General features: G+C 38.6%; 1 non-coding gene and 1 pseudogene across 1 annotated transcript; one reads left to right on the top strand and one right to left on the bottom strand.

The window, feature by feature from the left end:
* Window positions 1–386: 386 nt before the first annotated feature.
* LOC104672825 lies at window positions 387–1,663 on the bottom strand (annotated as a pseudogene).
* A 13,817-nt stretch (window positions 1,664–15,480) lies between these two features.
* Window positions 15,481–15,587, top strand: LOC115900132. Its single transcript, XR_004059811.1, has one exon. It is a non-coding gene; the product is annotated as a U6 spliceosomal RNA (small nuclear RNA).
* The last annotated feature ends 2,458 nt before the right edge of the window (window positions 15,588–18,045 follow it).

Raw genomic sequence — 18,045 nt, 5'->3', positions numbered from 1 at the left:
TCTAATGTGGCTATTTCTCATGAGGAACCCGACACTGTATGACACTTCAGTTAAAGCTTCTGAAATATTGCAATGGCATAATTGACAGGTTTTTTGGTGTGATGACTTTCTTGTACATGTAAACTCTTTGAGAAAAGTTGGAGATAAAAGGACAGGGGAGAGTTTGGTTTAGAGCCACAATGTTCCAGATGCCAGCCACGGATCCCTCTGCCCTGTGTCACTACATGTTCTTTTCTGAGAAACATTCAGTCGCTGAGTGTTACACACTGTGGTTTAAGGAAATGATCCACTCACCACCATCCACCCTCTCTCATCCTCTGTGTGAAGCTTCCAATAGCAGAGGCTGAAGACAGAAAGGCTGTCTCTGTTTCCTTGCACCAGGTACGTTACTTGGTGACCTGGTGAATGGTATGAGCAAGGTAGCCCACATTGCCAGAGGTGACCCCTGCCACAGAGATGCGGCCCTCCTTTGTCATATAGATGGAGAACTCTTTGGTCAGCTGATCTACCTGTTCAGGTTTTAGCCCTGTGAAACAAAACATGCCAATTTGGGCAGTGATGTGTGGCCAGTTGTGGGTGGAACTCTCCTTCTTGAGGTTGGAGACCAGCTGAGTCCACATGCTAATGATGTGGGCAGCCATGCCTTTCACTTCTTGCAACCATTGTTTTCACAAATCAGGGGTGTTAAGAATGGTAGAAGCAATCTGGGCCCATGGTGGGGACGGTTGGAATGCATGGGAGGGCTCAAGATCTTCAACTGTGACTCTACCCTTTTGGTTTCATCTCATCTTTGCATACCACAGTGAAGGCTCCTACACACTCACCATATAAGCCCATGTTCTTGGCATATGATCGGTAGAGACAAACATTAATGCCCTGTTTGATGAAGTGGCGCACAGTCCAGGCATCCTTATCACCATCACCAATGGTAAAGCCTTGGTAGGCCATGTCAAAGAAGGCAAAGAGATTCTTCTTCTTTACCAATGTTGGCATTTCCTTCCACTGTTCTGGATGTGGGTCCACTCCTGTGGAATTGTGGGTGCAGGCATACAGAAGAAGAACATTTTGCTCTGGTATTTTTGAAAGGTCCTTCACAGCACCTGTGAAGTCAAAACCGCAAGTCTTGGGGTCATAAAACTGATAACCTTGTAGCTGCATGCCAGTGTCCCTGAAGACGGGTGTGTGATTTCCCCAGCTTGGTTTAGGCAGAAAGACATCTCAAATGACCTTAAAAAATCTTTGCAGAAAACTGGCTCCAATCCGTAAGGCTCCAGTTCCAGTGACAAACTGGCCACTTTTCAAGACTTCGCTGTTCTCACCGAGAGCTAGCTCAGCAGATGCCTTGCAAAATTCAGCCAGTCCCCCAACGGGCAGGTATTCCTTGTCCAAACTTTTTGTGGTAATCTGGACCTTTGCCTTGCGGACGCTAGGCAGCACATAAGGCTTTCCGTTATCATCCCGGTAGGCATCAACTCCCAGATTCATCTTTTTGCTATTGCTGTCCCTCTTAAAGGCTTCAGTGATTCCCAGAAAGATATCTGGAGGTCCCATTTCTACATGGATCCATCAGGAGCTGTCTCTGGCTGAGGCCGCGGCAGCGAGGCTCAGGTGGAAGGTGGCGGGCGATCCCGGAGAGGACGCGGACGGAGTGCAGCAGGGCCATGGTGGACAGTAGGAGGGTAGTGGGCAGCTGCAGGACTGAGCAGAGGACTCTCTGTAGAGTTTTAATTGTGAGAGAGGATTTGTGAGGTAGATCTTAAGCTGTAGCCAATCTGGTCTGCTTTCCATGTCTTTCTGTATGGTCCATAGCAAATTTGCTGAGGACCTCCATCTTGTTTAACATCCTTGGGAGCAAGACCTGTAACCACTTGGCAAGGTTTTGCTTAGCCTCTGTGTAGCTTGGATTCAATCCTGGCTTAGGGAACGAGTCTTGTCTAGTTTGATATCTGCATGACCTTTTGCTATTTGTTGATTCCATTTCTCTCCACGAACTGCCTTGGATTTTCCTTTCTCTGAGGCTTTAGCAGAGTTTGAAAGTCAGAAATACTGGCCACTTGGTGTGGCTAAATTCAGGTGAGGAGTTAATAAGGGAGTTAACAGGATTTTCTTAAGGAGTGCTCAGCTTAACTAAAAGTGGATATCCGAGTTAGGGTCATATTTAAAAGGCTTTTAGGTTTCCCTTTTCTTGGACCTTGTTTTGCTGGAAAAAGGTTTTTCTTGGTCAACTGAATTATTTTTTCTGCATTTTGCTTTGCCACTTTTAATGTGTGCATGAGAGGGGAGAGACCTCTGTTTTTCTCATGGACCCCAGAAATTAAAAGCACCCAGAGGCCAATAAGCCAATTAGGAGACTGGCAAATGAAAGATCTTATGGGGATTGGATTATCTTTTACCTGTCTGTGTAATTATATATGTGTTGTGTGTGTGATGTTCATATAAAAAAGAGCTCTAATTAATTTTGCCTAAAGGAAGACAAGCACTTGGATCAAATATTTTATAAAAGAGAAGATAAAAAGCTGTGGTACCTTTCAGTTCATGTAACTTTGATCTTGGAGAAATAAAAACAGCCTTAAAGATTATTGGTAAAAAGCAGATGTCATCAGAACGTAAATAGGTGGACTACATTATACAGGTCAGATACTAGGTTGGCCAAATATTTTAAGGTCATAAACTGCTTTTTTGGTTTTTGAGAACTTTTCAATGTGCTGACTTCACAATTGGTAAGGCCTGGGGACATACGGAACTAAACACGCCCTTAATTATGCTGGAAGGAGTCAAACCTTGGCTGCACCTAGCACATAATCAAAACAACTTACCAGGTTTTACGTTAAAGTTAAAAATTGCTAAAAGTTACCATTATGGCATACAATTGAGACTATTGGAAATAGATTTACATGCAAGGTGTGTAAGAACAGTGAAATGTGTTTTAATAAAAGATTATAAGAAATCATAAAAATGTAAACTCCGCCCTACTCACCCTACAATGTGTCCTCATGCCTAATTTATCTTAGTCATGTGACAAGAACCTGGATTTTCCTATACCATAGAGATTTTTCACTTCCTCGGTTAAATTTATTCCTAGATTTTGTGTGTGTGTAGCTATTGCAGATGGGATTGCCTTCTTGATTTTGCTTTCAGCTAGTATATTGTGTGTGTATATAAACATTACAGATTTTTTCTGTCTTAATTTTGTATCTTGCAAATTTACTAAGTTCTTGTATCTCTTCTGAGAGTTTTTGGTGGACTTTCCAGTTTTCTATATATAAGATTATGTCATCAGAAAACAGGAACATTTGACTTCCTCCTTTCTCCATTTAGAAATACAGAAAATTTAGATTTTTTTCTGTATTTTTTTCCTCTTGTCTAATTGCTTGGGCTGGGCTTCTAGTACTATGTTGAATAAGAGTGATGAGAGTAGCCATCCATGTTTTGTTCCAGATCTTTGGGGAAAAACTTTCAGCTGTCATAACCAAAATAGATCTGAGGAATGAGCATTCCTTCCGTTGGGAACAGCAGGAGCAAAGGGCCTAAGGAAGGAGAACCTGGCATGTGCTAGGAATGGAAAGAAGTTCTTGTGGATCTAATATGATCAACATGGCAGTGGAAACAGAAGTGAAGAAGGATGAGTGGTGAAGGTTGAGGTTGAGGACATATAAAGACGCTAGATTGTATTGGACCTTGTAAAACAGTGAGAAGGATTTGAGTATCATTTTTTCTCTAACTGCAATGAAGAACTATTGAAGGACTTCAAGCAGAGAAAAGATACTTTTACATTTTTATATTTTAGAAGATAACTCTGACTGCTAGGTGGAACAGGTTTGCAGAAGGGTAACTGTGGAAGTGACAATGAGATCTCTTAATCTACATGTCTGTACCTGTGTAAATAGAGAAGTGAAGTGAGCCAAGAATAAAATCTTAATTTTGCATTTAGAGGAAAACACAGGAAAAGTCAGCAAATGAGACACTGTGGTCCTTGAAGTAGGAAGAACAGTAGAATAATGTATTTTAGGAAGATATAAGGGAAAAACATTGAACAGGGCTACTTTATCTATAGGATTACTTTTCAGTGGTTTCAGGTGTAGAGGAAAAATACCGATATTCCTCAATTACACTTATTATTTTCCAATAATGAGCCATAAAGAATGCCAGTAGTATGCAAGTAGCTAATACAATAACCTTACTGTATTTGCATCTCAATAGGCTATTCTCAAAGAAAAATCGCATTGGAGAAAGTTAAATAGGCAAAGAAGACTTTATTCAAAATTGCTGCAATGGGTGTCAAGCCTGTTCCAATAGGAAAGAGAGACTGTATTCAAATCTGTTGAACAAAAGACAGGAGAGTTTGCAAAGGCTGGAGTATGCTAGTGAAAAAGTTCTGGAGAATGTTAGTGGGGAATGTGGGTCAACATGATTAGACCATCTGTATTTGCTAACTGGCACATATGGAAGTTAGAGTACTACCCTCCCACAGAGATGGGAAGATAAGGGAACTATTTTTCTTGATGATTATTTTTCAAAGAAATGGTTCCCAGGTCTCTGAGAAAGCTATCTGGGTTGCAAAAGTGATAAAAAGACTTGAGAAAAATTTAAATCTCAAATAAGAAGAGAAAGAATTTATAGCGGGAAGTTTTATAAAGTAAACAATCTAAGAAAAGAGAAGCAAAGGAGCAATAAGTCCAGAAGAAATCTGTCTTAAAGTTTAGTAAAGTTGAGGGGAACATCAAGGCAGTCCTGTTCATCCTATACATGTATAAAATATTGTTCAGAGGTACCTTGACATTAACTCACTCTCAAAATTCTTGCAAAACACATAACAGAATATTTTATTTACGTTTGCAAAGTCTAAGCAATATGGATAACATTTTGTGTTGAAAGCAGCTAAAAGGCTCTTAGCAAAGCAACACAATAAACATTGGTTTAGTCTACTTGAATTTAGCCAGACTGCTCAACTAAGAGCTACCTTTTTAAGAATTAAGCCCAGTCTTAGGCAAAACTGTGAAGCAGACAGTGTTTTGTTTTAGTTCTTCACCTCCGTGTGTCCTGGTATAACGGTCCCCAGTGTTACTGTAGATTTTGAAAGAAGCCTGAATTTGGGAGTTGGGAAACAGTTCAGTCTTCCTCTCTACTCAACTACAAAGTAAAGAAAAGAATAGCTACTTAGCAAGTACAAGTATTGGTACATCCAATGAAATAAGGTGGATTTAAATATTTTACCAATTACTTTCTGACATCAGTACACAGGTGTACCGACAAAAAAAGAAAGGCATTGCAGCGCCCTCTTCTGGGAACTGTTGGTAAATTAACTCAGATAGTTGAAATGGATTTTCCAGGTGAATACAAAATTTCACTCTGGGAATAACTTCTCCATTTTTAAAAATATACAAATACATTGAAATGTGCAAACAAACATCAAATTCAAACTCTTGAAGAGAAACACCAATGTTCATCTCTTTCCTCAACCCCTATCCACACATCCAGGTAGGCAGCCCCGGGGACCTCAGATTGAAAATCAGAAAATAACTTATCAAGAAGCCATGTCACTTATAGCAGTAGTTCCAAAACTTTAATGCATCTGTGAATTACCTGGAGATCTTTTAAAACTGCAGATTCATATTCACTGGGTCCAGGATTCTAAGTTTCTAACAATCTCCCAGGTGAGGCCTACACTCATGGTGGCATGACTGAAATCACCTTTGAAAAATTATAACAGTGAGAATGTAACCACCCAACAGGTTCACCTTGCCCAATGCTTAGACAGAGCCAATTTATCAAGACAGGGAAATTGCAATAGAGAAAGAGTAACTCATGCAGAGCCAGCTGTGTGGGAGTCCAGAGTTTTATTCAAAACTCAAATCAGTCTCTTAGAGCATTCAGGGAGCAGTTTTTAACAACAACTTGGTAGTTAGGGGGAAGCCAGTGATACAGGACATAGGAAGAAATTATTTAGGCAGATAGTAAGGACAACAGAATCATAGGCAGAATTTTCCATTTTAACAAAAAGCAGCAAAAAACATCTTTTCTAATGAAGAGCAGCCTGAGAAATCGAGATGCAGACATAGATGAGCAAGCTGGAAGCTTGTACAGATGAATGCCAGCCACTGTGACAATAGAAAAGGGCTACCTGAGGGCCAGGCATGTTCAACGTGGAGGCTCCATCTTCTTTTCTTGTCATCATATGTAGAGTAAAGGAACAGGCAACAAGGCACAGGCCAGGTAGAGAACCCATCTGCATACTAAAAGATTAGGGAGGACAGTCGTGGGGAGGTTCCAAGATGGCCGAATAAGAACAGCTCCAGTCTAGAGCTCCCAGCGTGAGTGATGAAGAAGATGGGTGATTTCTGCATTTCCAACTGAGGTACTGGGTTCATCTCACTGGGGCTTGTTGGACAGTGGATGCAGCCCACAGAGCAGGGTGGGGCATCACCTCACCTAGGAAGCACAAGGGGTCAGGGAATTCCCTTTCCTAGCCAAGGGAAGCCATGACAGATGGTACCTGGAAAATCAGGACACTCCCACCCTAATACTGCACTTTTCCAATGGTCTTAGCAAATGGCACACCAGGAGATTATATCCTGCACTTGGCTCAGAGGTTCCCATGCCCACGGAGCCTCGCTGACTGCTTAGCACAGTAGCCTGAGATCAAACTGCAAGGTGGCAGTGAGGCTGGGGGAGGGGCATCCGCCATGGCTGAGGCTTGAGTAGGTAAACAAAGCTGCCAGGAATTTGAACTGGATGGAGCCCACTGCAGCGCAAGGAGGCCTGCCTGCCTCTGTAGACTCCACCTCTGGGGGCAGGGCATAGCTGAACAAAAGGCAGCAGAAACTTCTGCAGACTTAAATGTCCCTGTCTGACAGCTTTGAAGAGAGTAGTGATTCTCCCAGCATGGAGTATGAGATCTGAGAACAAACAGACTGCCTCCTCTAGTGGGTCCCTGACCCCCAAGTGGCCTAACCGGGAGACATCTCTCAGTAGCGGCCGACTGACACCTCATACAGCCGGGTGCCCCTATGAGACAAAGCTTCCAGAGGAAGGATTAGGCAGCAACATTTGCCTGCTGTTCTGCAGCCTCAGCTGGTGAGGTTTGGAGTGGACCCCGAGCAAACTGCAACAGACCTGCAACTGAGGGTCCTGAATGTTAGAAGGAAAACTAACAAACAGAAAGGACATCCACACCAAAACCCCATCTGTATGTCACTATCCTCAAAGACCAAAGGTAGGTAAAACCACAAAGATGGGGAGAAACCAGAGCAGAAAAGCTGAAAATTCTAAAAATGAGAGTGCCTCTTCTCCTCCAAAGGAACGCAGCTCCTCACAAGCAACGGAACAAAGCTGGATGGAGAATGACTTTGACGAATTGAGAGAAGAGGGCTTCAGACGATCAGTAATAAGAAACTTCTCTGAGTTAAAGGAGGATATTCAAACTGATCTCAAAGAAGCTAGGACCTTGAAAAAAGTTTAGACGAATGGCTGACTAGAATAAACAGTGTAGAGAAGACATTAAATGACCCGATGGAGCTGAAAACCATGGTACGAGAACTACACGATGCATGCACAAGCGTCAGTAGCTGATTTGATCAAGTGGAAGAAAGGGTAACAGTGACTGAAGATCAAATGAATGAAATGAAGCCAGAAGAGAAGTTTAGAGAAAAAAGAGTAAAAAGAAATGAACAAAGCCTCCAAGAAATATGGGACTATGGGAAAAGACCAAAGCTATGTCTGACTGGTGTACCTGAAAGCAACAGGGAGAATGGAACTAAGTTGGAAAACACTCTGCAGGACACTATCCAGGAGAACTTCTCCAACCTAGCAAGGCAGGCCAACATTCAAATTTAGGAAATACAGAGAATGCCACAAAGATATTCCTTGAGAAGAGCAACTCCAAGACACGTAATTGTCTGATTCACCAAAGCTGAAGTGAAGGAAAAAATGTTAAGGGCAGCAAGAAAGAAAGGTCGGGTTACCCACAAAGGGAAGCCCATCAGACTAACAGCAGATCTCTTGGCAAAAACTCTACAAGCCAGAAGAGAGTGGAGGCCAATATTCAACATTCTTAATGAAAAGAATTTCATATCAACCCAGAATTTCATATCCAGCCAAACTAAGTTTCGTAAGTGAAGGAGAAATAAAATCCTTTACAGACAAACAAATGTTGAGAGGTTTTGTCACCACCAGGCCTGCCTTATAAGAGCTCCTGAAGAAAATACTAAACACAGAAAGGAACAAGCGATACCAGCCACTGCAAAAACATGCCAAACTGTAAAGCTCATCAATGCTAGGAAGAAACTGCATCAACTAATGAGCAAAATAACCAGCTAACATCATAATGACAGGATCAAATTCACACATAACAATATTAACCTTAAATATATATGGGCTAAATGCTCCAATTAAAAGACACAGACTGGCAAATTGGATAAAGAGTCAAGACCCATCAGTGTGCTATATTCAGAAGACCCATCTCACATGCAGAGACACACATAGGCTCAAAATAAAGGGATGGAGGAAGATATACCAAGGAAATGGAAAACCCAAAAAAGGAGGGCTTGCAATCCTAGTCTCTGATAAAACAGACTTTAAACCAACAAAGATCAAAAGAGACAAAGAAGGCCATTACATAATGGTAAAGGATCAATTCAACAAGAAGAGTTAACTATCCTAAATATATATGCACCCAATACAGGAGCACCCAGATTCATAAAGCAAGCCCTTAGAGACCTGCAAAGAGCCTTAGACTCCCATACAATAATAATTGGAGATTTTAACACCCCACTGTCAACATTAGACAGACCAACGAGACAGAAAGTTAACAGGGATATCCAGCAATTGAACTCAGCTCTGCACCAAGCAGACCTAATAGACATTTACAGAACTCTCCACCCCAAATCAACAGAATATACATTCTGCTCAGCACATCGCACGTTTTCCAAAATTGACCACATAGTTGGAAGTAAAGTACTCCTCAGCAAATGTAAAAGAACAGAAATTATAACAAACTGTCTCTCAGACCACAGAGCAATTAAACTAGAACTCAGGATTAAGAAACTCACTCAAAACCACTCAACTACATGGAAACTGAACAACCTACTCCTGAGTGACTACTGGGTACATCAGGAAATGAAGGCAGAAATAAAGATGTTCTTTGAAAACAATGAGAACAAAGACACAACATACCAGAATCTCTGGGACACATTCAAAGCAGTGTGTAGAGGGAACTTTATAGCACTAAATGCCCACAAGAGAAAGCAGGAAAGATCTAAAATTGACACCCTAACATAACAATTGAAAGAACTAGAGAAGCAAGAGCAAACACATTCGAAAGTTACCAGAGGACAAGAAACGCTAAGATCAAAGCAGAACTGGAGATAGAGACACAAAAAACCCTTCAAAAAAATCAGTGAATCAAGGAGCTGGTTTTTGAAAAGATCAACAAAATAGATAGACCACTAGCAAGACTAATAAAGAAGAAAAAAGAGAAGAATCAAATAGACACAATAAAAATAATAAAGAGGATATCACCACTGAGCCCACAGAAATACAAACTACCATCAGAGAATACTATAAATACCTCTGCACAAATTAACTAGAAAATGTAGAAGAAATGGTTACATTCCCTAACACATACACCCTCCCAAGACTAAACCAAGAAGAAGTTGAATCCCTGAATAGACCAATAACGGCTCTGAAATTGAGGCAATAATTAATAGCCTACCAACCAAAAAAGTCCAGGACCAGACGGATTCACAGCCACATTCTACCAGAGGTACAAATAGGAGCTGGTACCATTCCTTTTGAAACTGTTCCAATCAATAGAAAGAGAGGGAATCCTCCCTAACTCATTTTAGGAGGCCAGCATCATCCTGATACCAAAGCCTGGTAGAGACACAACAAAAAAAGAGAATTTTAGACCAATATCCCTGATGAACATCAATGTAAAAATCCTCAATAAAATACTGGCAAATCAAATTGAGCAGCACATCAAAAAGCTTATTCACCATGATCAAGTGGGCTTCATCCCTGGGATGCAAGGCTGGTTCAACATATGCAAATCAATTAATGTAATCCATCATATAAACAGAACCAAAGACAAAAACCACACGATTATCTCAATAGATGAAGAAAAGGCCTTCGACAAAATTCAACAGCCCTTCATGCTAGAAACTCTCAATAAACTAGGTATTGATGGAACGTATCTCAAAATAATAAGAGCTGGTTATGACAGACCCACAGCCAATATCATACTGAATGGGCAAAAACTGGAAGCATTCCCTTTGAAAACTGGCACAAGACAGGGATGGCCTCTCTTACCACTCCTATTCAACATAGTGTTGGAAGTTCTGGCCAGGGCAATCAGGCAGGAGAAAGAAATAAAGGGTTTTCAATTAGGAAAAGAGAAAGTCAAATTGTACTGGTTTGCAGATGTATGTTTAGAAAACCCCATCATCTCAGCCCAAAATCTCTGTAAGCTGATAAGCAACTTCAGCAAAGTCTCAGGATACAAAATCAATGTGCAAAAATCACAAGCATTCCTCTACACCAATAACAGATAAACGGAGAGCCAAAACATGAGAGAACTCCCATTCACAATTGCTTCAAAGAGAATAAAATACCTAGGAATCCAGCTTACAAGGGATGTGAAGGACCTATTCAAGGAGAAATGCAAACCACTGCTCAACGAAATAAAAAAGGACACAAACAAATGGAAGAACATTCCATGCTCATGGATTCGAAGAATCAATATTGTGAAAATGGCCATACTGCCCAAGGTAATTTATAGATTCAATGCCATCCCCATTAAGCTACTAATGACTTTCTTCACAGAACTGGAAAAAACTGCTTTAAAGTTCATATGGAACCAAAAAAGAACCCTCATTGCCAAGACAATCCTAAGACAAAAGAACAAAGCTGGAGACATCACACTACCTGACTTCAAACTATACTACAAGGCTACAGTAACCAAAACAGCATGGTACTGGTACCAAAACAGAGATATACACCAATGGAACAGAACAAAGCCCTCAGGAATAATATCACACATCTACAACTGTCTGATCTTTGACAAACCTGACAAAAACAAGAAATGGGGAAAGGATTCCCTATTTAATAAATGGTGCTGGGAAAACTGGCTAGCCATATGTAGAAAGCTGAAACTGGATCCCTTCCTTACACCTTACACAAAAATTAATTCAAGATGAATTAAAGACTTAAATGTTAGATAAATGTTAGATCTAAAACCATAAACACCCTAGAAGAACATCTAGGCAATACCATTCAGGACATAGGCATGGGCAAAGACTTCATGACTAAAACACCAAAAGCAATGGCAACAAAAGCCAAAATTGACAAATGGGATCTAATTAAACTTAAGAGCTTCTGCACAGCAAAAGAAACTACCACCAGAGTGAACAGGCAAACCACAGAATGGGAGAAACTTTTTACAACCCATCTGACAAAGGGCTAATATCCAGAATCTACAAAGAACTTAAACAAATTTATAAGAAAAAATCAAACAACCCCATCGAAAAATGGGCAAAGGATATAAACAGACACTTCTCAAAAGAAGACATTTATGTAGCCAACAGACACATGAAAAAATGCTCATCATCACTGGCCATCAGAGAAATGCAAATCAAAACCACAATGAGATACCATGTCACACCAGTTAGAATGGTGATCATTAAAAAGTCAGGAAACAACAGGTGCTGGAGACGATGTGGAGAAATAGGAACGCTTTTACACTGTTGATGGGACTGTAAACTAGTTCAACCATTGTGGAAGACAGTGTGGCGATTCCTCAAGGATCTAGAACTAGAAATACCATTTAATCCAGCCATCCCATTACTGGGCATACACCCAAAGGATTATAAATCATGCTGCTATAAAGTCACATGCACACGTATGTTTATTGCAGCACTATTCAGAATAGCAAAGACTTGGAGCCAACCCAAATGTCCATCAATGATAGACTGGATTAAGAAAATGCAGCACATATACAGCATGGAATACTATGCAGCATAAAAAAGGATGAGTTCACGTCCTTTGTAGGGACATGGATGAAGCTGGAAACCATCATTCTGAGCAAACTATTGCAAGGACAGAAAACCAAACAGCGTGTGTTCTCACTCATAGGTGGGAATTGAACAATGAGAACACTTTGGACACAGGGTGGGGACCACCACCCACCAGGTCCTGTCGTGGGGTGGGGGGATGGGGGAGGGATAGCATTAGGAGATATACCTAATGTAAGTGACGAGTTAATGGGTGCAGCACACCAACATGCCACATGTATACATAGGTAACAAACCTGCATGTTGTGCACATGTACCCTAGAACTTGAAGTATAATACATAAATAAATAAATAAATAAATAAATAAATAAATAAATAAATAAAATTTTTCTAAAAAGACTTTAAGTGTTTCCAAGTCTGACATTTTCACATTACAGGTTAAAAAAACAGCAAAATCTGAGATTTCCTAAAAGTCGCTTTCTATTATTGGAGCAGAATTAAACCAGGTGCTCAAATTACTTGACAGTGGAAACAGTCTTCTGGCTTTGAACCCTGAAGACAGGAAGTGTTTATCCATCAAAGAAAATTTTCATTATGTGTCTATCATGAAAGCACACACTTATTTCTTAAAGCTCACTGATAATTATGAAGTGAGGTGTGTGTGTGACTTTCACAATCCACTCTTTAGTGATTCAGTTAAAATGTTCTTAACTATCTGACTATTTGATAACTAACAGTCTTTTTATTGGTACTAGGGTATTTGGTTCTGCCATACATCTTATCTAAATTTTTAGGGTGCACAGAGTCTGCCACAATTATGAAAGGGTATCCTGGGTCATCTGCATGGAATAATTCGATATATTTATAGAATTATTCTCAAGCTTTAGTATATAAAGCTTTAGTGCATATAAAGATCTCAAACTATAGTATATATAAGACTAACTTGAAAACTTGTTAATAATGCAGATTCTTGCGACAATAAACCCCTTTTTCTTCCCAAAGTACAGTGAGCTAGAATGGAGAATGTGCTAAAAATTATTTCAGGTGGTTCATGGACCACGTTTAAAGAAACATTCATCAAGTAAATGTAAAGGGTGGGAGTATCTTAGAAAGGTCAATAGAGTGACTAGAAGTCTGATGATGTAATTAGGGGATTAAGATACTGTTTTAGTGCACTCAAGTATAACTTCAAGTTCTGAAGCATGACTGTGTCTACTAGGAATCCACAATGGCCGTACCAAAAATAACTGATTTGCGGTAAGCTGTTCTCTTCAAACAGATGCTTGCAAAAGCCTATAAGGTGCAAAAGTATAAACTAGCTAGAAATATCAACCAAAGAAGAGTCTTCACTTGTCCATACATGGCATGAAACATGTTGATGGATCATCTTGCTTGTTACAGAGTATGAAGAGCAACAACCAATCACCTGCACAATTTTCTTCTATCACAACAGATCCTTGTTATACAGTGATTAATGTGTGTATATATTTTATATACATATGTAATATATAATATATTATTATAATGTGCCTATAAACATATATGTTCTATCTCTCTCTCTATATACACACATATATAAAACTCTCATGAAAATTCAGATCTATAATTTTTTTCTATTTATGCTAGTGAATCCATTTGATGATGTAATTATGCAAATTACACTTTACAGCAAAGCATATCAGAATTTATGAATATCTTATCACTAGAAAATATAAGTAGATAGTGAGAGAGAGAGAACTGACAAAACACACACACACACATACACACAATATAATATGCAACCTAAAAATTTCAAAGAATTAATGATTATATGTAATCCTAAGATTTATAATGTAGTAATAGTAGAGGTAATAATTGAGCAGCTCAAGGAACAATAAAGACAAGTTGTTGACTAGATTACCTATTTTTGACATTGAACTTTGCCAGTTTAGCAGTGGGCATTGGGGTGGACAGGAAAATACAGTAAAATAAAACAATGTAACTGTTGAAAATGAAGAGCCACAATAGAGGCCAGAAGGTGACCACAAAAAGAAGTAATTCAGAGGATAATTTTGTGCAAGAAGGTAAAGATACAAAAGTGAGCAAGTGTTAATCATGAGCTAAAAGAATCTACTTTAGGCTTAAAAACGATAAAAGGAAGGGATGACATTAGCAAGACAGCAGAATAGGAAATTACGGGACTGCCTTCCCACAGGCCCATTGCTGTGGCAACACTAGAGACTACTAGAGAAGCTGAAGCACCAGCCCATTATAAAACCAAGAAAGGACCCCCCCAAAAAAAGGATAGAACAAATCTGTGACATTTGACATGCCCATTCATGTCCCGCCTTTATGCATTATACTGTGAAGCAACCACCCCATACAAGGGATTCTCTCTCCTGATGGAAACGAAAAAGTGGACCATGCATCTAATGCTGGGACTTGTCTGAGAGGAACTGGTTTCTGTCTCCCCTGACTCACAGTGCTGGTGGGACGGGTAGTAGAGTGTGGAAGGCACTGAAAGCAAAGGCAAGCAGCATGCTAGAGTTGCAGTTTTATGGGACAACACCAAGAAAAGTAAGACATGAGAAAAGGTTTCAAAGGTCCCAGAACCTCAAACTGAGTTGATTGGTAAAGCTAGGAGAGCTGGCTGTTTTTCCAAAAGCCCAAAACCCAGAAAAAAAGTATATGTGTGTGTGTGTATATATATAGATATAATATCTATACATATAGATATAGATATCTATATCTCACAAGGCATACAAAGAAACAGAGAAACAGATTGGTCCAATCAAAGGACCAAAATAAAACCTGTCCTAGAACGAAAGCACCACAGATCTAAGAGCTGCTTGAAAAAGAATTTTTTAAATTGTCATAAATACACTCAATAAGCTAAACAAGGGGACAGATATGCCACTAAAGGAGACAAGAAAAATGGTGCATCAACACGATGAGGTTATTAACACATATACAAAATACTATAACAAAGAACCAAATGGAAATTATGGAGTGAAAAACATAATAACTGAACTAAAAAGCTTATTAGAGGGGTTCAATGGCAGACTTGATCAAAAAGAAGAATCAAAGGTAAATGCATGGGCAAGTAGAGTAACCTGTATTATCTTAATTTTGGTGCATAGATTTTAAATAATAAAACTGTATGACAAATAAGTACAATTGTATGTTAACTGGTATATAGTATATAAATATGTAACTTGTGACATCAATAATATAAAGTGTTGGGGGGGCAAAGCTGCAGTGTAGTACAATGTTTGTATATGATTGAAGTTGTTAACAGTTTAAAATAGACTACTATAACTTTAAGATGCTTTTCATAATTACCATGGTGACCAAAAAGAAAATATCTATAGAATACAGGAAAAAGGAAAATGCAAAAAGAATAAAAGTATGTCACTCCAAAAAATCAATGTGATACAAAGGAAGGTAGAGAAAATGAGAGATTAAAAAGTCACAAGACATGCAAAAAAAATTGACAGTGCTTGCTTCAGCAGTACACAAACTAAAGTTGGAACAAGACAGAGAAGATTTGTGTGGCCCTTGAGCAACGATGACATGCAAATTTGTGAAGCGTTTTATTTTTTAACAAAAAGCAATTAAGAAAATTACAAAGTAAGTCTTAATATCAGGACCTATGTAGGCTAAAAGTGAAAAAATGGAAAAAAATCAGATTCTGGGCAAATAATAACCAAAATAGAGCAAGAGTGGCTACATAATATCAGACAAATAGACTTTAAATGAAAAACTTACAGGAGACAAAGAAGGACATCCTATAACGAAAAACGTTCAATTCACCATGAATATCTTACAATTATGAATACTTAAGCACCAAACCTAATAGCTCCTAAATATATAAATCAAGCTTTGAAAGAATTGAAGGGAGAAAAACACAGAAACAACAATTGTAGTAGACTTCAATAAGTTACATTTAATAGTTGACAGAAGAACCAGACAGAAGATTAATAAGGAGATAGAAGACTTGAACAACACTATAAACCAACTGGACCCAACAGACACATACAGAACATTCCAACCAACAGCACCAGGGTATACATTCATTTTGAGTGCACATGGAACATTTTCCAGGATACATCACATGTTAGGTCACAAAACACATCTTAACAAATTCGAAAACATTGAAATCATAGAAAGTATCTTTGCCAATCACCATATAGTGAACTAGAAATCACTAACACAAGAGAAACTGAAAAATCTACAAATACTTAGAAATTAAACAACTCTTAAATGAACAATGGGGTCACAAAACAAGTCACAATGGAAATTAGGAAATACATTGAGACAAATGAGAGTGGAAACACAACATACCAAAACTTGTGGGATGCAGCAAAAGCAATGATAAAGAAATTTTATAGTTGTAAATGTGTAAGCTAAAAAAGAAGAAAGATTTCAATCAATGATCTAACTTTGCACCTTAGGAAACCAAAAAATAAGAACAAACTAAACTCAAATTTAGCAGCAGGAAAATAATAAAGATTAGAGCAGTGATAAACAAAATAAAAACTAAAAATAATGGACAAAAAACCATCAAAACTGATAAACCCTTAGCTAGATTAAAAAAAGAGAAGATGCAAATAAATAAAATCAGAAAGGAAAAAAGAGATATTACAATTGATACCACAGAAATAAAAAGGATCATGAGAATACTGTGAACGATTGCATGCCAACAAATTGGATAACCTAAAAGAAACGTACAAATTCCTAGAAACATACAACCTAGCAAGACTGAATCATGTAGATATAAAAAATCTGAAAAGATCAATAGCTTGTATGAAGATTGAATTAGTAATCAAAAATCCCCCTAAAAAGAAATCCCAGATGGCTTCACTGGAGAATTCTACTAAACATTTACAAAAGAATTAACACCAATTTTCCTGAAACTCCTTCATAGAATTCAAGAGGAGAGAGTGCTTCTAAGTTTGGTATAATTGCTCTAATACCAAAGCTAGGCAAAGACACTGCAAAAAAAGAAAACTACAGACCAATATCTCTGATGAATGTGAATGCAAAAATCCTCAACAAAATACTAGCAAACCAAATTCAATAGTATATTAAGTGAATCATATATGACAACCAAATGGGATTTACTCCAGGAATGCAAGGATAGTTTAGCATATGAAAATCAATCTATGGGTGCAATGACTCATGCCTGTAATCCCAGCCCTTTGCGAGGTGGAGGTGGGTGGATCGCTTGAGCTCAAGAGTTCAAGACCAGCCTGGGCAACATGGCAAAACCCCACCTCTACGAAAAGATATAAAAACTAGCCAGGCGTGGTGGCACATATTGTAGTCCCAGCTACTTGGGAGCCTGAGGTGAGAGGATTGCTTGAGCTCAGGAGATTGAGGCTGCAGTGAGTCAAGATAGCACCATTCCACTCCAGCCTGGGTGACAGAGTGAGACCCTGTCTCGAAAGAAAGAAAGAAGGAAAGAGAGAGAGAGAGAGAGAGAGAGAGAGAGAGAGAGAAGAAAAGAACAAAACAATGTAACATATATAACACATTAACAGAATAAAGGACAAAAACCACGATTATCCCAATCAATGGAGAAATATCATGTGACAAGATTAAACACTCTTTCCTGTTAAAACACTTAATTAAGAGCATTTATAAAGAGCCCACAGATAACATCATACACAAGGATAAAAGACTAAAAGCTTTTTCTCTAATATCAGAAACAAGGCAAAGATGCCCACTCTTACTACTTCTATTTAACATAGAACTAAAATTTATACCCAGAACAATTAAGCAAGAAAAACAAATAAAAGGCATCCATATTGGAAAAGAAGTAAATAATCTCTGTTTACAGAGGACAAAATCATATGCATAGAAAACTCTAATGATTCCATACACAATAAAATCTGTTAGAACTAATAAATGAATTAAGCAAAGTTGCAAGGTACAAAACCAACATACAGAAATCAGTTGCATTTCTATACACGAATAATGAACAATCCAAAAAGGAAATTAAGAAAACAAATCCATTTACAATTTCAATCAAAACAATAAAAAGCTTAAGAATAAACCT

Source organism: Rhinopithecus roxellana, chromosome 10 (assembly GCF_007565055.1).
Source record: "Rhinopithecus roxellana isolate Shanxi Qingling chromosome 10, ASM756505v1, whole genome shotgun sequence".
Classification (NCBI taxonomy): Eukaryota; Metazoa; Chordata; class Mammalia; order Primates; family Cercopithecidae; genus Rhinopithecus; species Rhinopithecus roxellana.
The sequence above is the reverse complement of the archived record's forward strand: the minus strand, read 5'-3'. Positions and strand labels throughout refer to the sequence as shown.